Source organism: Symsagittifera roscoffensis, chromosome 5 (assembly GCF_963678635.1).
Source record: "Symsagittifera roscoffensis chromosome 5, txSymRosc1.1, whole genome shotgun sequence".
NCBI lineage: Eukaryota > Metazoa > Xenacoelomorpha > Acoela > Convolutidae > Symsagittifera > Symsagittifera roscoffensis.
The window spans coordinates 43,686,057-43,702,541 of NC_087066.1; the positions used below are offsets into that span (position 1 = coordinate 43,686,057).

The following is a 16,485-nucleotide window of genomic DNA, read 5'->3' on the forward strand; positions in this document are numbered from 1 at the left end:
CTTAGGGAAAATAGAACTTTTGTAACAAACGCCTACTTCGGTCACATATGAGGCTTAAGAAGAATAGGCCCTATAAACATTGGCTCAAGAGTCAGGGACACTATCTCTCGTGTTTTTCTACCTCAAAACGGTCGGAGCCAATTCGGTTCGCTTGCAACATGAGACTAAAAATCCGTTACAGCTTAAAGGCCACTACCAAAATACCCCCCCACTCTAGAAAATAAGAACTTCCCCATACTTATGTCTCAAAATACCCAAAATACACGAACGCCGTTAAAAACAGGGCAGGAACAATCCGCACAGTTACTTTGTATTAGACAGTGGAACTTTGATCCATTTCAACTCTCCCTATCTCAACATAAAAATCATAAAACACACTCAAGAAAACTAAATTTAGAACTCACATGTCGGCGCACTTGAGAATTAGAGGTAACTAAATTAATGAGCAACTAGAGAATTAAGTATGATAACTTGAGAAGTTTAATACTAATTAGTTTCAATAGGGGAAATAAAGTTTGACTCTAGAGTTGGAGTTTTTGTCTGAACCATTGGGACACCCCAGCTGTCTGATTTTCCACTGAGGGTTCACTCTAGTTCAGCTCGAATAATGATATCCTTCTTTTGCAATCGTTTCTTCTCCTATTTCAGGATAAGACGGCTCTACTCTCGTTTATTTAGTATCTGGAAATTGCGAATAGCAATTTCCCGCTGCTTTTTCAAGTAGTTTCCCGCAATTGTAAATCGGATATTCTGATCTTCTATTTGTGAGATTTTTAGTTTCCGCGTGAAAGTTGAGCATGACAGGCTCATTTCGAATTTTTGAAAAATTCAATTTCCTCCCAAAATTACGTAATCCATATTGCTCAAGGTCAAGTTCCAAATATAACCGACTGGCACATACTCCCCGGACTCAAGATCGATGCCCTCATCGCGTGTTACCGCCTGCCAGTGAGTCCCCAGAATACCGAGTGTTGCTCAAGATACAGTGCCAGTGGTCATTTACAGAAGTTTTTAGCAGACTTAAGTTTATCTAAATCCCAAAATTCAACACTATATAAAATTGTCACACTATCGCTGAACAGCAATCAAAATTTTCATATACCTGCACCTTAAATATCCGCTTTTGAAGCTTATGGTTAAAAATTTTTTTGTCCCATCCAATTAGGAAATTGTCATGCAACATTTTGATTTATATAATAACTATAGCATATTAATAACAATAATTTGTCTCGTTAAAATTTCTTTTCCGTGACCTCGGATTTTATCCGAGTTCTCACTCGAGCCCCTTCCTTTCTCTCTCAAGACTCAAGAAACCAACATTGAGCTCCCTGCTCACTTCATATTCCTAGCTTTCGAAGTGCTAGGACCTGATGAATTTGACACCATGATCTGCCTTAGTAGTGCCTCCTCATCATCAGAGCTGATCACAATCTCTTCTCATGCTCTCAACTGTTCGAAGGATCGTATCCACTCCTTTTGCTCTTGCAACCTCGCTGCCTTATTCGACAAACCTTTCGTTTTCAATTCACTGTTCAAGCAAAAGGAATTGTGCAGGCTCAAGCTCACGTTCTTCGCCAAGTCTTCCTCCAGTATCGACTCTCTTGCTTTGGTATTATCTCTAGACACCCTACCGACTCTTTTCCAACCTGTCGTGATCGCGTTTCCTTCTGTCGATATTCCTTCTGGTATTATTTCATGTGATCCTTCGTCGCTATGTACAAGCAAGATGTCAGCGTCGCTCGAAACCACGGAAAGAACCTGATGCGGCTCCATACGTGCCTGACTTCCGTTGGTATGGCGAATACCTTGCATACAGTCTCAAACAACTCAAGTCTCCTGCTGTAATCTATAGCGTGTATCGATTCCGCCGTAGGTGTCTTCGACTTCCTGTACTTCGTTACATTTTCTTCGATCCATCGTAACACCAACATCGTGCTTACTAACAAGATAGTCACCTTCTGCTGATGATCGGGTAACCCGATTGACCGAATTTCTTCTACATCCCACACTAAGCAAAGGTTTGTATGCCCCGGGTACCACACTGTCTGTGCCAAGCAGTGGCATGGGCATTCCCCATGTGTAAATTCTATGCTTCGGAGATTGCGTTCCTCCGAGGCTTCCGACAGAGGCTCCAGTTCCATCATCTTCTCGTGCACCACATCATCCTTCTCCGGCGCTGGGACGTTACGCATCGGTTTCCCGATGGCATTCTGTCTCTCAAAATCACTCATATTTTCTTCTCCTAAGCTCAAGAGTTCTTCTCCCCAGATTTCACTCAAGTCATCTCTTTGTGCCTTCGGCACCGTTCCCAGGATCTTCCTCAACAGTCTGTGTGAATGATGCGACATTCGAGCCAGCCGTACGCACTTGGGTACCGAGAAGGCCTTATCCACTAGTATCCTTTGGCTGGATACCTCCACCATCGCCATGTGCAATGTATAATGGCTCCCACACACGTTGGCCATTACCGATCCCTGGGTTTGCAACGCCCCTGGCCACGACTCTACGCTCAACGCCGTCACCAAATGGTGTTCAGACTCCAGCATCTCCAGTGATTGCAGACTACACACTCTAGAGAAGAATCCCAGCGCCGTTGCTATTTTCACTGTGGTGTTCGTATAACACTCAGCCATTATCTGCACCTCGCTCTTCTCTCTTTCTGTGATATCACCAAACCAAGTGACTAGGTCTTCTCCCTGAAAAGATTGTATTCTGACACATGATCGTCCAGCACAGGTGTGCCCTCCGCCTCCGCACGTCAAGTCAAGACAGCTACCAGGTTCCAACTTCTTTACTGATCCCAGCTCACTCGTTGTTCCGCGCGACTCTTTACTCTGTGGTAGGATTAATTTGTGTATCACGTCCAACGTTCCCAGATCCTCATCTTTTGTCGGTGTTAGCCTTACTCGTTCCGTGACTTCTTCAATCAAGCTCGCATGAGGATGGGGACACCAGGAAGGTCTCAGCAATTTCCAAACCGTTCCCAAATTCGTAGTCATCATGCCATTTCCGTTTCCCATTCTCAATTCTACTCTTTTGCTCGAGCGCGGCACGCTTATCACCTTTGGCGTCGCCTCAAGTAGCAGGCCCAGTCTCGGTTTCTCCCTTTCCGTTGGATCAATCAAAATTATCTTCTCCGTCCGAAATTTCAAAAGCTCCGCCACCTCATGATTCCTGTAAGCGCTCGCGGCTTCTGAATTCAAGAAAGGATTATACGCTATTCCCATCACTCCATACACGTATTGATACTCTCCCTTTTTATTGGGTCTCGCGTAACCCTCAGCTAAGGCTAAGTTGCGATGCACATCATGCCCCTCTTCAAATTTCTTGTTGTGGAATCTTCGTATCTCATCAAGTTTTCCATGATTCTCTAGGGATTGCCTCGAGTCATCCTCCCTCTCAATTCCCGTACTCTGGTACACGTTCAGTATGACGGTGGAGACTCTCCTCTCCATGGTTTTGCTCCCCATGGCCTTCTGATGACACGCTTGGACGGTGCTATTGGTCATTACGGACATTATCCACCTCAAGAAACAAGTGGCATCTTTCTTCTCGCCAGGCTCAGACCGGTGTTGTCCCTCGCGACGTGTTGTACCAGCATCTGATAGACTTCCAGGTCTCCATTGCCCAACTTCAATTTGTCACATGAAGTCAAGACCTCCAACTCTATTCCCACTAGGCTCCACGCAAACATCAGTTGTCCAACGGTTCTGACGAAGAGATTCGCCATCAGAGGCAATGCTGATGAAGGTGTTCTCATCGCCTCCTCAAAATAATCCCGCAACAGGCTCTGCCAAGTTCGCTTTAGCTGATCTGCCAGTTCCAACTTGTTAACTTCGGCTTTCTGTTGAGTAGCCCAATTGCGACGCTTGCGGACACCCCTTGATCAAGCTTCTTCAGACAGTCCTCCAATTCCTTCATCTTCACCAAGGTCGAGCCGTATTCCTTGTCGCATTCTTCTCAAGAGGGTTATTGGCCGTTTGTTTGCCAATAGCTTGATGTCCGCTTGAGATCCATTCTCTGCCCACGTCTACTTCCCAGGTCTGTCCATTCGTCGAACCCTTCTTCGAGCCTGTCTTCTGAGTTTTGAAGTTTTCTTCCGTTAACAGACCTGTCGAGACCTCTATCTCTTTCACTATTTCGGTTAGCCTCCTTGGTTCGGAGCTACTCTTGTAGGCTGCCGTCTTCCACCGCGCTAAGATCATGGGGGCAGCCTCCCTCAAGTTCTTCTCCGAGACAGCATCCACCGACGGACTGCTCAACTCCTCCGTCTCCCGCTTCCTCTTTCGAGACTTCATATTTTGCTTGGGGGTGTCGTCACTAACATCACAGATTCGATCTCTCCATCCCGGTCCGACCCTTCCAACTCTTGCCTCCCCCCTGCTCGAGCCTTAAGAATATTAGTACTCTTAATCATATTACTAGTCTTAATCTTATCCTCCCCTTTAACTTTAATCATTTTATCATCAGTCTTTTTCTTCAGAGTAGAGCCGTCTTTACATTCATCATCTTTGGTCTTCTGTCGCGCCTCCCTCAACTTGACCATCTTGCTCAGCAACTCCTTTCTTGCTTTTTCATCCGGTCCGGTGGCAATCAACACGGGTTCCCCAAACTTGACCACCGTGTTCCACAGTTCTTCCTTGAAGTTATCCAGCGTGGTCTCACTCTTCATCTCCTGATCAATCTCACTCAAGAAATCCCGCCAAGCCTTCTCATCCAGAGTCCCCAGAAACATATCTTTGTTCCCCTCAGACGTATTCTTTTGCCTCTCTTCAGCACTCAAGAGTATCATTCCCATGTTGGAAGTTTCACTTGTCAGTGGTAGTTCCAGGTTCTTACGAGGGGATGAGGTCAGTGGTGGCGTGGCACTGTCCGCCCAATCGTCTCCGCTGAAGTCCCGCAGTAGCTCCTGGGCGGTAAAATTCACCTCTGCTGGTTTCGCTTCAGGTGTATTCCCCACTTCCATTTCCTTCCCCGTCTCACTGAGAGTTTCGTCCATGCTCTCTTCTCCCGACTCAGCTTGTCTTCTCTCAAGTATCTTCCTAAATCGGTCCTCTACGAGGCCACTTCTCTTGTCTCCCGGAGTGCCCACCGACAGGGGTGAGGGTGTCGCGGGGTCTTGCTTTATATTCCGTCAGAGCTACATATAACGAGCCTGTCGCATCCAGCTCTCTCCCTTCTTGCCTCATTTCCACCTGTTCCAATCCGTAAGGTGCCCGATACTTCCTTGTGGCAAACTTCATCTCGTCCTTCAGTGCGATGTGTCTCTCTTCCACGATCATTCTTCCTCAATCCCATATCGGTAAGCGTTTCGATAAAGCGTTTCAAGATTTCCCGCACCTCGAATTTTGGAGGCATTGAGCCTCTTATTTTCTTGGCTTGAGTCGTCCATGAGTTAATCTTGATATCGCTGGTGTGGAAATAGACCGCCGCCGTATATCCAATGAACAAGGGGTCCCAGCCATCGGTGAACTCCACTTGCTGTCTCTCCACTGTAGCTCTCGCGAATAAAGATGGTACTACTAGGGGGCTATTCATCCCCAGGGTCATTCTCCTGACAGTTGGAAACTCAGGAATGGAGGCGGGTAAGACTTATTTCTCTAGTGTCGCCTCGAGCTCCTTTTTTACCAACTCGAAGCTCTTTTTCCACGCCGCGATTCTCAGGATCTCTTGTCCGTTCGCCGTCAGGGAAGTCAGGTTCCAAAACTTGGGATACGTCTCGATGGGGCCTTCACGTTTTCCCCCCATCCTGCACTGCAGTTGCCCCCGGAAATTGAATACCACCAACTCGGGATCTTTCACCTTCCCGAAGAGCACTGTATTACTCATCCGCGCCCTGAGCACCTCTTGTTGACACCAGTTCAACGCCGTCCCATCCAACACGCTTATTAAGCTCACGTGCACTACTGAATGGCGGTATGCAGCCACTAGAGGGTCCGGAAAGGAGTATGTCACCGCTGGTCTGTAGATACAAGTCACGACTTCCTCTAGTCCCCTGATCATTCCCACTGGGTCAGACCTCATCGCCAGGCATAGATCGGTCAGTAGAGGGATACCACCATTCGCCTCCCTCCATTCCTCTCTCGTCTTCGGGTTCTTCTCCTCACCGGGCATGTGTCGGTTCTGCATCAGAAGATACTCCACCAGCAACGTCTTCAGTCCCGCCGCGCACTTGTACGAATAAGTGTCTATACTCGAGTGGGTTTTTCCCATCGACAGGGTTTCCCCATATTTCATCAGCCGATGGAGTGACATCAATTCGCCATGAGTCAGGAGCACCAGCGCCAGATATCCGTCAATCCGAAGTGTCTCTACACCCCGACTGAACATGTACGCTGGACCCATGTTAAACAGGTATCTCGGGTAAACTAAGTATGAGGCTAGCAAGAGGCTTATGGGCATGTTCAAGAGTTCTTGTACAAAGGCCCCGAAAATGGTCTCTTTCGCACAAAACACTCCAGCCATGTATTTCTTCTCCCAACAAGGACTCAAGAATTCCAGTTTCTCGTGATCTCTCCTCGTTCTCAGCTCACCTTTTGCGTGTTCTTTCCAGAACACTCCAATGTTGACTTCATTAGCTGCCGTGACAAACCTAGCCACCGTCATCTCCCTGCTCTCGGCTACCTCCAATTGTTCCTCAAGAAATTCCCAGATCTGCTTCACAAGAGGTGGGACACTCTCCCTTGTTTTGTCAGTAGCATTCTCGAGTCTTGGTATTAGAAACGGCCACCTGCCTCTCTCTTGCGTTAGTCGATACACCATCGACTCCAGTTGCTTTTCAGTCGCAGCCACATTCTTTCTTTCGTTACTTGGTCCCTTCGATTTGCTTGTGGAGCTCGTGATGGTCACGTCCATGCTTCGGAACCATAAGCTGGCTGTCAGGTGACTTATTATCGGGTGGTCATCCCCTACTGTCGGACTGAACTTCAGCTGCGTGGCAAAATTCGAGATCTCAAGTAAGAGGACCTCATCCAGCACAATGAGTATATCTGCTAGTTCATAAAATCCCCTCAAGGCATGGGACACGTCCGCCCACGCCGCCGCGTGTTCTGATTTCCGTAGTCTCACGTTCGTAGGTTCCAGCTCTCGATTGGGAGCTGCCATTAGGATCTGCCATGCGTTCCCTTCAGCTATCAGAATCAAAATAGCATACACGAACTGCGGAGCAGGGGGCATGCTTGCGTATCCAGGGGATGTCGTGAATACCACCTTCGTCTTGGGCCCAAATCGCGAACTGACGTTCTCCTGTACCTCATTCATTGCGGCAAACAACGTCCGGATGGCCTCCCATATTTTCTTTGGCGTAGGCTCGTCCCCCTTCAGCTGCTCTAGAAGCCCAGCCGCATGCAGGTGATCATTCATTCCCGTGAACAGCAGCAGCTCTGGCTCGCAGGGCATTTCTGACTTTATCGCCACCACCAAGGTCAACATCTGGTTCAATTCTGCACCTGGCAGCGAGTATACTAGAGTTTCTGGCCAGAACAACTTGGGAGATGTTCCTTCGAAGTCCGATCCCGTCACGATGATCACTCTCGCGGCTGCTGGGTCTGCTCTGTCATACACTGCCAGTGTCTTGGCCAACTGAGCATTGCCACAGGGTTTCCCATATCTTGGAACCTCTGCCAATCTCGCGCCCTCGTAAGCGGCGTCTGGCAATTCCATCTCTCTTGGATCCAGTAGCTTGTCCACCACCCTCAACTGTGCAGGAGTCGCCAATCTGATCCTGGCGATACTTGTTCTGTGCTTAGGTGGCTCCACTATGATTACCGGACTCCCCAGCAACTTGAGAGGTCTGTAATTTCAGATCAGCCGTCTTCATCATTCTTGCTCTTGAGAAATGCGCTTCATGGGCATTTAGCCAGTCTACGCACTGGTGCCGACTCAAGTCCTCGTGTGACACATGCTTGAGCACCAGGACTTCTGCCAACTCCTGTCTGCACTCCAGATCCTCCAGTCCAACTCCTTTACTTTCTCCAGATATCGCGTCCGACTCGCCTCCGCTGTCTTCTCCACTCTCCTGTCCTCTACCACTACCACTGAGGACAACACTGAACTCTGGGGCGTTGATGACTCCGCTTCTTCAGCTTCCATCGGCGTGGAACCCGGTAACCTAGTCCGGCTGCTTCTCGAGCTGTCTCTCGAGTCGACTCCCGCTCCCAGGTGACTGGACAGGTGTCTTGTGGCAAGGAAAGGTGGGTTTGGGGTGGACCAAATGTGAATTGGGCCGTCTCAAGCAGTTCTGCCTCCAACTCGTTTATGTGTCTCTGGAAGACGTCGTTCAACCACTCCCCGCCTCTAGGCCTGTCGAAGTGGATTCCATCTGAGGACGCATCCTCTGGGAAGTACCGCTCCATCTGGTCGGCTACGTCCAACAATCTGATGGGGAGGACACTCCTTTGATGTATCTGCTTGATTTTCTCGTTCAGGACCCGCACTTTCTCGTTCATTTCCATCGCATGTTGGTCAGCCATCATGTTTTAAGGGACGGTGCAAACGGTGAGTATGGCGGGATCCATTTGAATCCGCAACTCCTCCAGGATGCAGCTCATTTGTCGTGTATTCTCATGACTTTCCTTAATTCCCCTCTGGACACGTCATTGGTCCCCATCATTAGGGTCACTGTGTACATCTTAGCCATTCCTACCATCTCGACTGATGCCAACATCTGCGGCGTTGCGGCTCCAGTGAAACTCAAGACTCCAGTCTGCCAGTGCGACTGGATTCGGGTCAGCACCCGTATCAGGCTGTCCCCTACAATCAGGTGAACTTCACCCTCAGGTATTCGTGGCTGTGTGAAGTATTCAGCCCAAGATGCGTCATGAAAACAATCCCTTCTCGCCCGCTGCGCCGCGTTCCAATCCATGTGGTTGTGCCTGTGGTATCTGCTCTCCTTGTTCTTCTTGTAGCTTGCGATCACCACGCTCCTGACCGGTTGCTCTCTCCAGGTTGGGGGCACCTCCGCTCTAGCTGGACTTTCATGACTTCTCAGCTGTAGCCTCTCGTGTAACTCCATAAGACGCGATGAGCTGCTGCTCGGGGTTGAGCTCGGGGTGTATCCCGGCAGTGCCACGTCCATCAACGGGCGTATCGGTTGCGTCGTCTCCGAACCGCGCAGGGAGGACGCTGACTCGGTTGGTATCCATACTTCCAGCCCCTCGTTTATGTGTTCTTGGGCCGCACGGTCCAAGTTGAATCTTCCCTTCGACCGGGGAGCCTCATCCACCTCCATACGCGACTCCGGCCTTGAGCTCGCAACTGCTCGTTCCGTCGTCCTGGTTTCCTTTTGCTTTTGTTGGTCGAGCTCTCGTTGTCGCCTCTGGATCCTTTTAAGTTCCGACTTCAACTGCTCGCAGTTCGCCGCGTTCTCTCGCACCCTCTGCTTTTGCTGGTGCTCCGCTTTTAACATATCAATTTCACGACGCGCCTGATCCCTCTCAAGGATCGCCTGGGCCCTCTCCAGATTCGCTTGATTTCTCTCGAATTTCGCGCTATCCCGGTCAAGATTCGCTTTGTTCTTTTCCATCTGCGCCCTCTCAAGTTCCCTCTTCAGGTTGCTGAGGTCGGGATACATCTCTTCCGTTTGTTGGGCTCTCGTCATAGAGGGTGGCTTGCTCGTGGACTGGTTAGCTGATCTTGCTGACGGTCTGACCGGCAATGGGAATTCTCCCGCGCCGTACTCAGTGTTGTTGCCTAAGCCAGGATTCCTCGCTAAGTCGAATCCTCTCACACCTCCATCCACGTTCCAGGATAGCCATCTCGTCTGTTCCTGATTGGATATACCATCCGTGGTGTAGCCGACCATCAAGACAGCTTCGGTCGCGGATTCTCTGCATTCACCTTGCTCCTCTAATTGCAGGATGGCATTCATCATCACTGCCATCCTCTCGTCCACTTGGGTGTAGTCCAGGTCCCTCAAGCGCCTGTACAACTCATCGAGCGTCGGCCTCTTTAGCGCCGCCGGCATGGACTTCCAAAATCGATCTGCCGTTTTTACAATTTCTAGATTATCTCGCGCACCAACCAACTCGTGAATTACCGTACCAACTCGTGAATTACCGTACACACTCGTGAATTACCGTACCAACTTAAGTACTTGAGAAATCTCTTCCGAAAGTTTCTGATCGTGAACTTTGTTCAAGACTTTCTATTCTCTTTCGAATGAGTGTAATTGAATCGTCAATTTTGATTTAATCAAATCAATCTGAAAGTAAAATCCACTTTTTAGACTAAAGTATCATATTCCTAACCTAAACCCCCCCCCCATTATTGTAGCTAAAACTTTATCCCTCCATCCGTTCTACTAAAATTGTTCAATTGGAAGTTTTTAAGAGCATGCAGATTCATTTAAGGTTTTAGCACCGTTTAAATTATAATTGTCATGCCAATCACGTTAAAATCCTTCTACCTGCCCCGAGGTCCCCATGTACCCTTACTCAAGACCTCCGTTGTCCACCCGTAACTCAGGCGATACTCAAGTAGAATTTCTTCTTGTGTAGGTGTACCATTATCTCTGTTTCTGCGAAGACCACGTGTAGGGTGGCATATAACTCCCGTGGGCTCAACTTGCCCCTGTTTGGGTCATAAACTGCATCGAGACCTCCATTATCCCTCTTTCAGTCATGAAATCCCTCAGTCTCGTTAGTGCTAACATCACGTGCTCAGGATCTATCGTATTCCTTTCAACTGATCGTCAGAATTATAATTGTCATGCCAATCACGTTAAAATCCTTCTACCTGCCCCGAGGTCCCCATGTACCCTTACTCAAGACCTCCGTTGTCCACCCGTAACTCAGGCGATACTCAAGTAGAATTTCTTCTTGTGTAGGTGTACCATTATCTCTGTTTCTGCGAAGACCACGTGTAGGGTGGCATATAACTCCCTTGGGCTCAACTTGCCCCTGTTTGGGTCATAAACTGCATCGAGACCTCCATTATCCCTCTTTCAGTCATGAAATCCCTCAGTCTCGTTAGTGCTAACATCACGTGCTCAGGATCTATCGTATTCCTTTCATTGACCCTCGTCACTAGAAAGCACAGGTATTTACCCGGGACTTGTGCCACTGATGGGGGAAGCGCAACCATTCCTCCCAGCCCCGGTCTCTGTCTGAATAGAAACTCCACTTTCTGGTATTCTCTCTCGAAGTCGGCCTCCAGTCTCGATTTGAAGCTCATGTCCGCCGTTATACAGATCGCGCTAGTCCTGTCTGACAGAATGAAGTCGCTGTCCGTTATTAGGATGTTCTCCGAGTATTCATTGGGGATTTCAAATATCGTTTTGAAATTTCGTCCTATGGTAGGTTCGGCTTCTTCCTCGCCCAGTTCTAGTCCGTTGGTCTCTCTTACTTCCCTGAGTTTCTTTATCATCAAATTTTCGGTGTGGGTAAGTCGTACCCCCACTCCCCGGACAAAAATAATTATCGACGTCCCCGTCGATGATGCTGGGTCTAAATTATCTGGGGGTATTTCGAGCGGCTTGTCGGTTGCTGTCCAACCGAAGAGGGGATCTTGCGTTTCCACGTGTTGTTCTGCTGACACGTCGACCTGCTGGATGCTTAGCCCTTCATCTTCCTCACTCTTGACATCACGCATCCACTCTTGTATTCTCAGGTTCGTGTTTTCCCTCCTCTCTATCTCGCTCTGCTCCAGATCTGTTTCTTGTTCTGGTGTGGAGTAGTCTTCCTTTGCGTAGTGTTCATTATCATTGATAATTTGCCATTCATCATCGGCTGCCAGTTCGCCTACTCTTAGTAGCTCCTTGCTTAGGTCATTGGGCTGTATCTTATCAATCAGGAAATCGTCTCCGTACCTGTTGTACCTCATGCCTGTCCGTTTGCGATTGCCACTCCTTGTCCCCGCTGGTATTGACAAGTCTAGTTCTGTCCACTTAGGTACCTCGTCCTGCTCCGGATCATTACAGTCTTCTTACACAAAGGATTCCGCCTCTGAGTCCGCTTCTATCTTTTCATTATCATCCAAACTCAAGTCCTCGTTGCCATCATTTTTCTCTCTGGTGCCCTTTTCGTTCACCTCGCAAGCTGGCTCCACCAATAGGTACTCGAGTCCCTCCATATTCTGCGGCACGCACCAGTCTTCTGGGGATGGGACATGAGGTTTCAAGTTTTCATAATGCGCTGCACGCGCCGTACTCAAACGGTAGAACCTTCCTTGTTGGTGTACTTCCGTGATCATAAATGGTCCTCTCCATTTCTTAAGTAGTTTCTTTGTCCCTTTTGGAGGTATGAAACTCTGGAAGACCCACACGTACTGGCCCACTGCATATGGTTTCGCTTGCAGTATCTTTTCATCGTATTTCTTGCGCTGTCTAAATTGTGCTTGCGCAGTATTCCTCCTGCAGAGCTCGTTCAATTCCTGCTGTCTCCTGATCGCTTCTTTCACATAAGCCTGAGGCGATGTCTTTTTCCCTTCGTACTCCGGATAGAAGAATGTTAGAGGCATTGCTCTTTCCTTGCCCGTCAACATCATGAAGGGACTGATTCCTGTTGTTGAGTGTTGCGTACTGTTGTACGCCCCTACCACCTGCGGCAGATATTTATCCCAATCCGTCATGTACCTTGAGCAGTATACCCTCAGCATGTTCACCAACGTTCTATTCTGCCTCTCTACCAACCCGTTGGTCTGGGGATGGTAGGTCGTTGAATGAGCTTGAGCTACGTGAGACCTCTTCATTAATTCTTTCGTCAAGTCCCCCACGAAGGCTTTGCCGTTGTCCGACTGAAATGTCATGGGACAGCCATACCGTGATATCCAATGTGTTATCAGGTGGTCACAAGTTTCCTCTGCCAAGGCTGTCTGACACGGCACCGCTTCCGCCAGCTTTGTGAAGTGAACTATTATGACTAGTATCTAGTTATATCCTGACTCTGTCATACAGAACTTTTGGTGGTCTATTTGCACGACTTCGTTGAACTCCGAGCTCTCAACGGACTTGAGTGGGAACTTCATCTTCCTTGGGTCTTTCACTTGCAGGCATGCTAGGCATGCATTCACGCATCTCTCGCGGGCTTTCCTTAATCCTGGCCAATCAAACCTTTGAAGTATTCTCTGTTGCACCTTGTCTATCCCCTGGTGCCCCATTTGATCGTGCGATCTGAATAACACTTCGGTCTGATACAACTGTGGCAATATGATGAGGTTATGCTTGTGCAATATCTTCTCCTCATCCTTTCTCTTGCACGCTACCACCCCATCAGCCGTGTGATAGAGTAAATCCTTTCTTTCTTTGTAGAACTGGCTCAACATCTTGTAGCTGTCTTCTTCCAGGTCCCCCTTCTCTGTGGACCCCGTCCGGATCAATTTGGAGAGGTTACTTGTCATCTTGTCATTTTTTTGGGCTCTTATTAGATCCGACAGCCTATATCTCGCCTTTACATGTTCCTTTAGTGCCATTATCTGACCATTCATTCCCCCGGGTTGTGGATGTCATCTTTCAGCTTTACGCACACTATCCGTTTCATGATATTTCTATCGTCTTCTGGCACCAGATTCGTCCTGACATTCGAGTTGCATGATAGTTCCCTGAACGGTTTCCTTGATACCGCAATTTTCTCAAGTTCTTCACCTCCTCGCATTTCTTGCTGATCCAAGTTGTATGTTCCTGATGAGGGATCCGTCTGCAGCTCCCTCTCGCGGTGTCTCATCTTCTCTTCCGCCAGTATCATGCACAGACTATCTTGGTCGTCGCTGCTGCCCTCCGAATCTTCATCCCATTCTTCACACTCCCCGGATAATTTTTCTTCTCAAGCATCTTCTTCCTCTGTGGGCCACTCCCCGGACTCTTGACCTGTTCCAAGGTGTTCAGCTTCCTCCTTAAACGCAACTTTCTTTTTCCTAACCCGAGTCCGCTCAAGTATGTCATCAGGGATTTTGTCAACCAGTGACTGCACGACTTCTTTCCCATCAGGATTACTCACTTCTAAGGAGTTTTCACCGACAACTGTCCCACTCCTTCGCAGTATCGTGACCTCCGGTTCCTCCTTACCCCTTCCTTCAATCACGGGTTTATCATCTGCCAGTTTCTCGAGTAATCTCATCAAGTCCTCATCTATCTGTGCTTGTCCCGTTTCTACCTGGTTGAGATCATAGCCTTTCGCCTTGAGCGTCTCCCTCACAATTTTTGATCTGAGCATTATCCCTATCGGCATCCCTCGGGTCTTCTTCAAAATTGTTTTCTCTGGAGGCTCTTTTCGTAGTTCGGGGTGATCTTCTATCGGTTTGCCTGACTTGTCGAGCCATCTCGTGAGTGGAAGACTATCATACGTTTCCTTATCCATGGAGCCCTCTTTTATTTTTGGCCTATTCACCTCCCTCTGTTCCTGTCTTTCGTAGAACTCCGTCTTCTTACTCAAGCTATCGGCATTTTGATGTTTGTCCTTTGTTCTGTGCTCAATTATCATGTTGTACCCGTCCAGGCGAACTATCCACCTCCCAATGTAGCTCTGGTCCATTGAGTACGTCTTCAGCCAGCTGAGTGCCCTGTTATCATCTCGCAGCTTGAATGGCTCACTGCCTAGGTATGCTCGATATTTCTCGACAAAGGTAACCACCGCGAACATCTCCGCTTTCGGCGCCCCGTTCTTCATCTATGTGTCACTCAAGACTTTGCTCCCGTATGCTATTGGTCTCAAGACTGTCTTCCCGTTCCATTCTTGTTATTGATGGATAATTCCAGAAATTGCGACTACCGACGCATCCGTATCCAGCACGTACATCCCTTTCTCCGTTGGCATCCCTAACTCCGGTGCCTCGCACAACTCTTTCTTTATTATCTGGAATGATTCTTCAGCTGCGTTGTTCCACATGAACTTCTTGCCTTTGTGTCTCATTAATTGTTGCATCGGGTATACCTTATCCGCGTAGCCCTTGATGAATTCCCTGTAATAGTTCGCAAAACCCAGGAATCTCATCAACTGGTGTTCCGTTTTTGGCGATTTCCAAGTTAGGACTGCTTCAACTGCATCTGGATCTGGTCTGATGCCCTGCCTGTCCACCATCCTCCCCAAGTATTTTATTGAATCCTTGAGTATCTCGCACTTTGATGGTTTGCACTTCAGCCCCGACCTCTTCATGCATGTAAACACCTCGTCCAGTCGCTCGATGGGATCTTTCAGTGTTGGCGTCGCTATTACCACGTCATCCACGTAGCACATTACCAGATTGCCATACTTCTTTGTCACACCTATCAATGCATGTGCCATCAATCGTTGAAATGTAGCCGTGGCATTGCAAAGACCAAACGGCATCCGTTTCCATTGAAACAGCCCCAACTCGCAGGCGAACCCTGTTTTGTCCCTGTCCTGCTTCCTCAACGGGACCTGCCAAAAGGCCGAACCTAAATCAAGAGTCGTAAAAAATTTTGCATCGCCTAACTTCGAGAGGCTCTCATCAATCCTAGGTATGGGATAGGCATCCTTCACCGTGACGGAGTTCAGATACCGAAAGTCACAACAAAACCTCAATTGTCGCCTTTCTTTTTGGCCATCACTACTCCACACGCCCACGGTGATTTGGATGGTTCTATCATATCATACTCTAGTAGTGTCTCTATATATCTTTCCTACACGCATCCGATTTGTGTGGGGTCATGCGCCTCGCCCCCTCCCTGTGCGGTACGGCAGATTCCTCAGGCTGTATTTCATGTTCAACAAAATTACAACATCCAATGTCTGCCTTATGTCTCGAAAAAACTTCCTCGTTCCGCTCTAGTACGTCCTTGATGGCCTCGAGTTGTTCATCCGTTACCTTACCCCTTAAATGATCTATTTCAGGTAAAACTGGTTTATCCATTTCCATTTCCCCTAGTGTTGGTCTTTCTGGGAAGTTTGAACAACTCGAAATTCCATCATCTGTCTCTGACTTAAGCAACTTTACAAGACCTGATGAACTTTTTATTTTATTCAATCGTCTCAAGATACAAATCTTGTCCCTGTGATTGGGACATTCAATTACTTCATTCTCTTTTACATTTTCAGTCATTTCATATCGAGTTTTCACGGGTAAGGCATATCCCAACTTCCTTCCCCTCTGGATTGTTATGGGTATGTCAAGAGTATTCAACAAGACACTGACGCAGAGACCGCTCTTGGTTATCGAGAAGGATCTTCCTAAAACAGCAGCACTTTGACTGTTTGGATTGGGAACTATGCATACTTGCTTACTATCACTTAATTCATTATAGTTTTTCATCCGTTAGCCTACAATTGCCTCTTCGTTCGCTTTCAGTCTTACCCTTCTACTCAAGAACACCGGCACTTTATTCTCATTTGCCATTATCAGATTTACCGGTTTAATTACGTACTTCCTATCCGCGTTTCGAATCCTGAACATGGAATTGCTTAGATCAATCGTTACGTCGAAGTTCCTGATGAAGTCTCTGCCTAAAATGAACTGGTCAGACTCGTCTAGGTTCTCCACCACAAGAAAGCTCATCCACAGGTTGCGTTCCCCTAGATTTAGGGCTATTATTGG

At 48.1% G+C, this 16,485-nt stretch overlaps 1 protein-coding gene across 3 annotated transcripts in view; it reads right to left on the reverse strand.

The window, feature by feature from the left end:
- Positions 1–16,485, reverse strand: part of LOC134845612 (beta-1 adrenergic receptor-like) — a 144,615-nt gene that overhangs the window by 6,455 nt on the left and 121,675 nt on the right. The gene's annotated exons all lie outside the window — the stretch shown is intronic.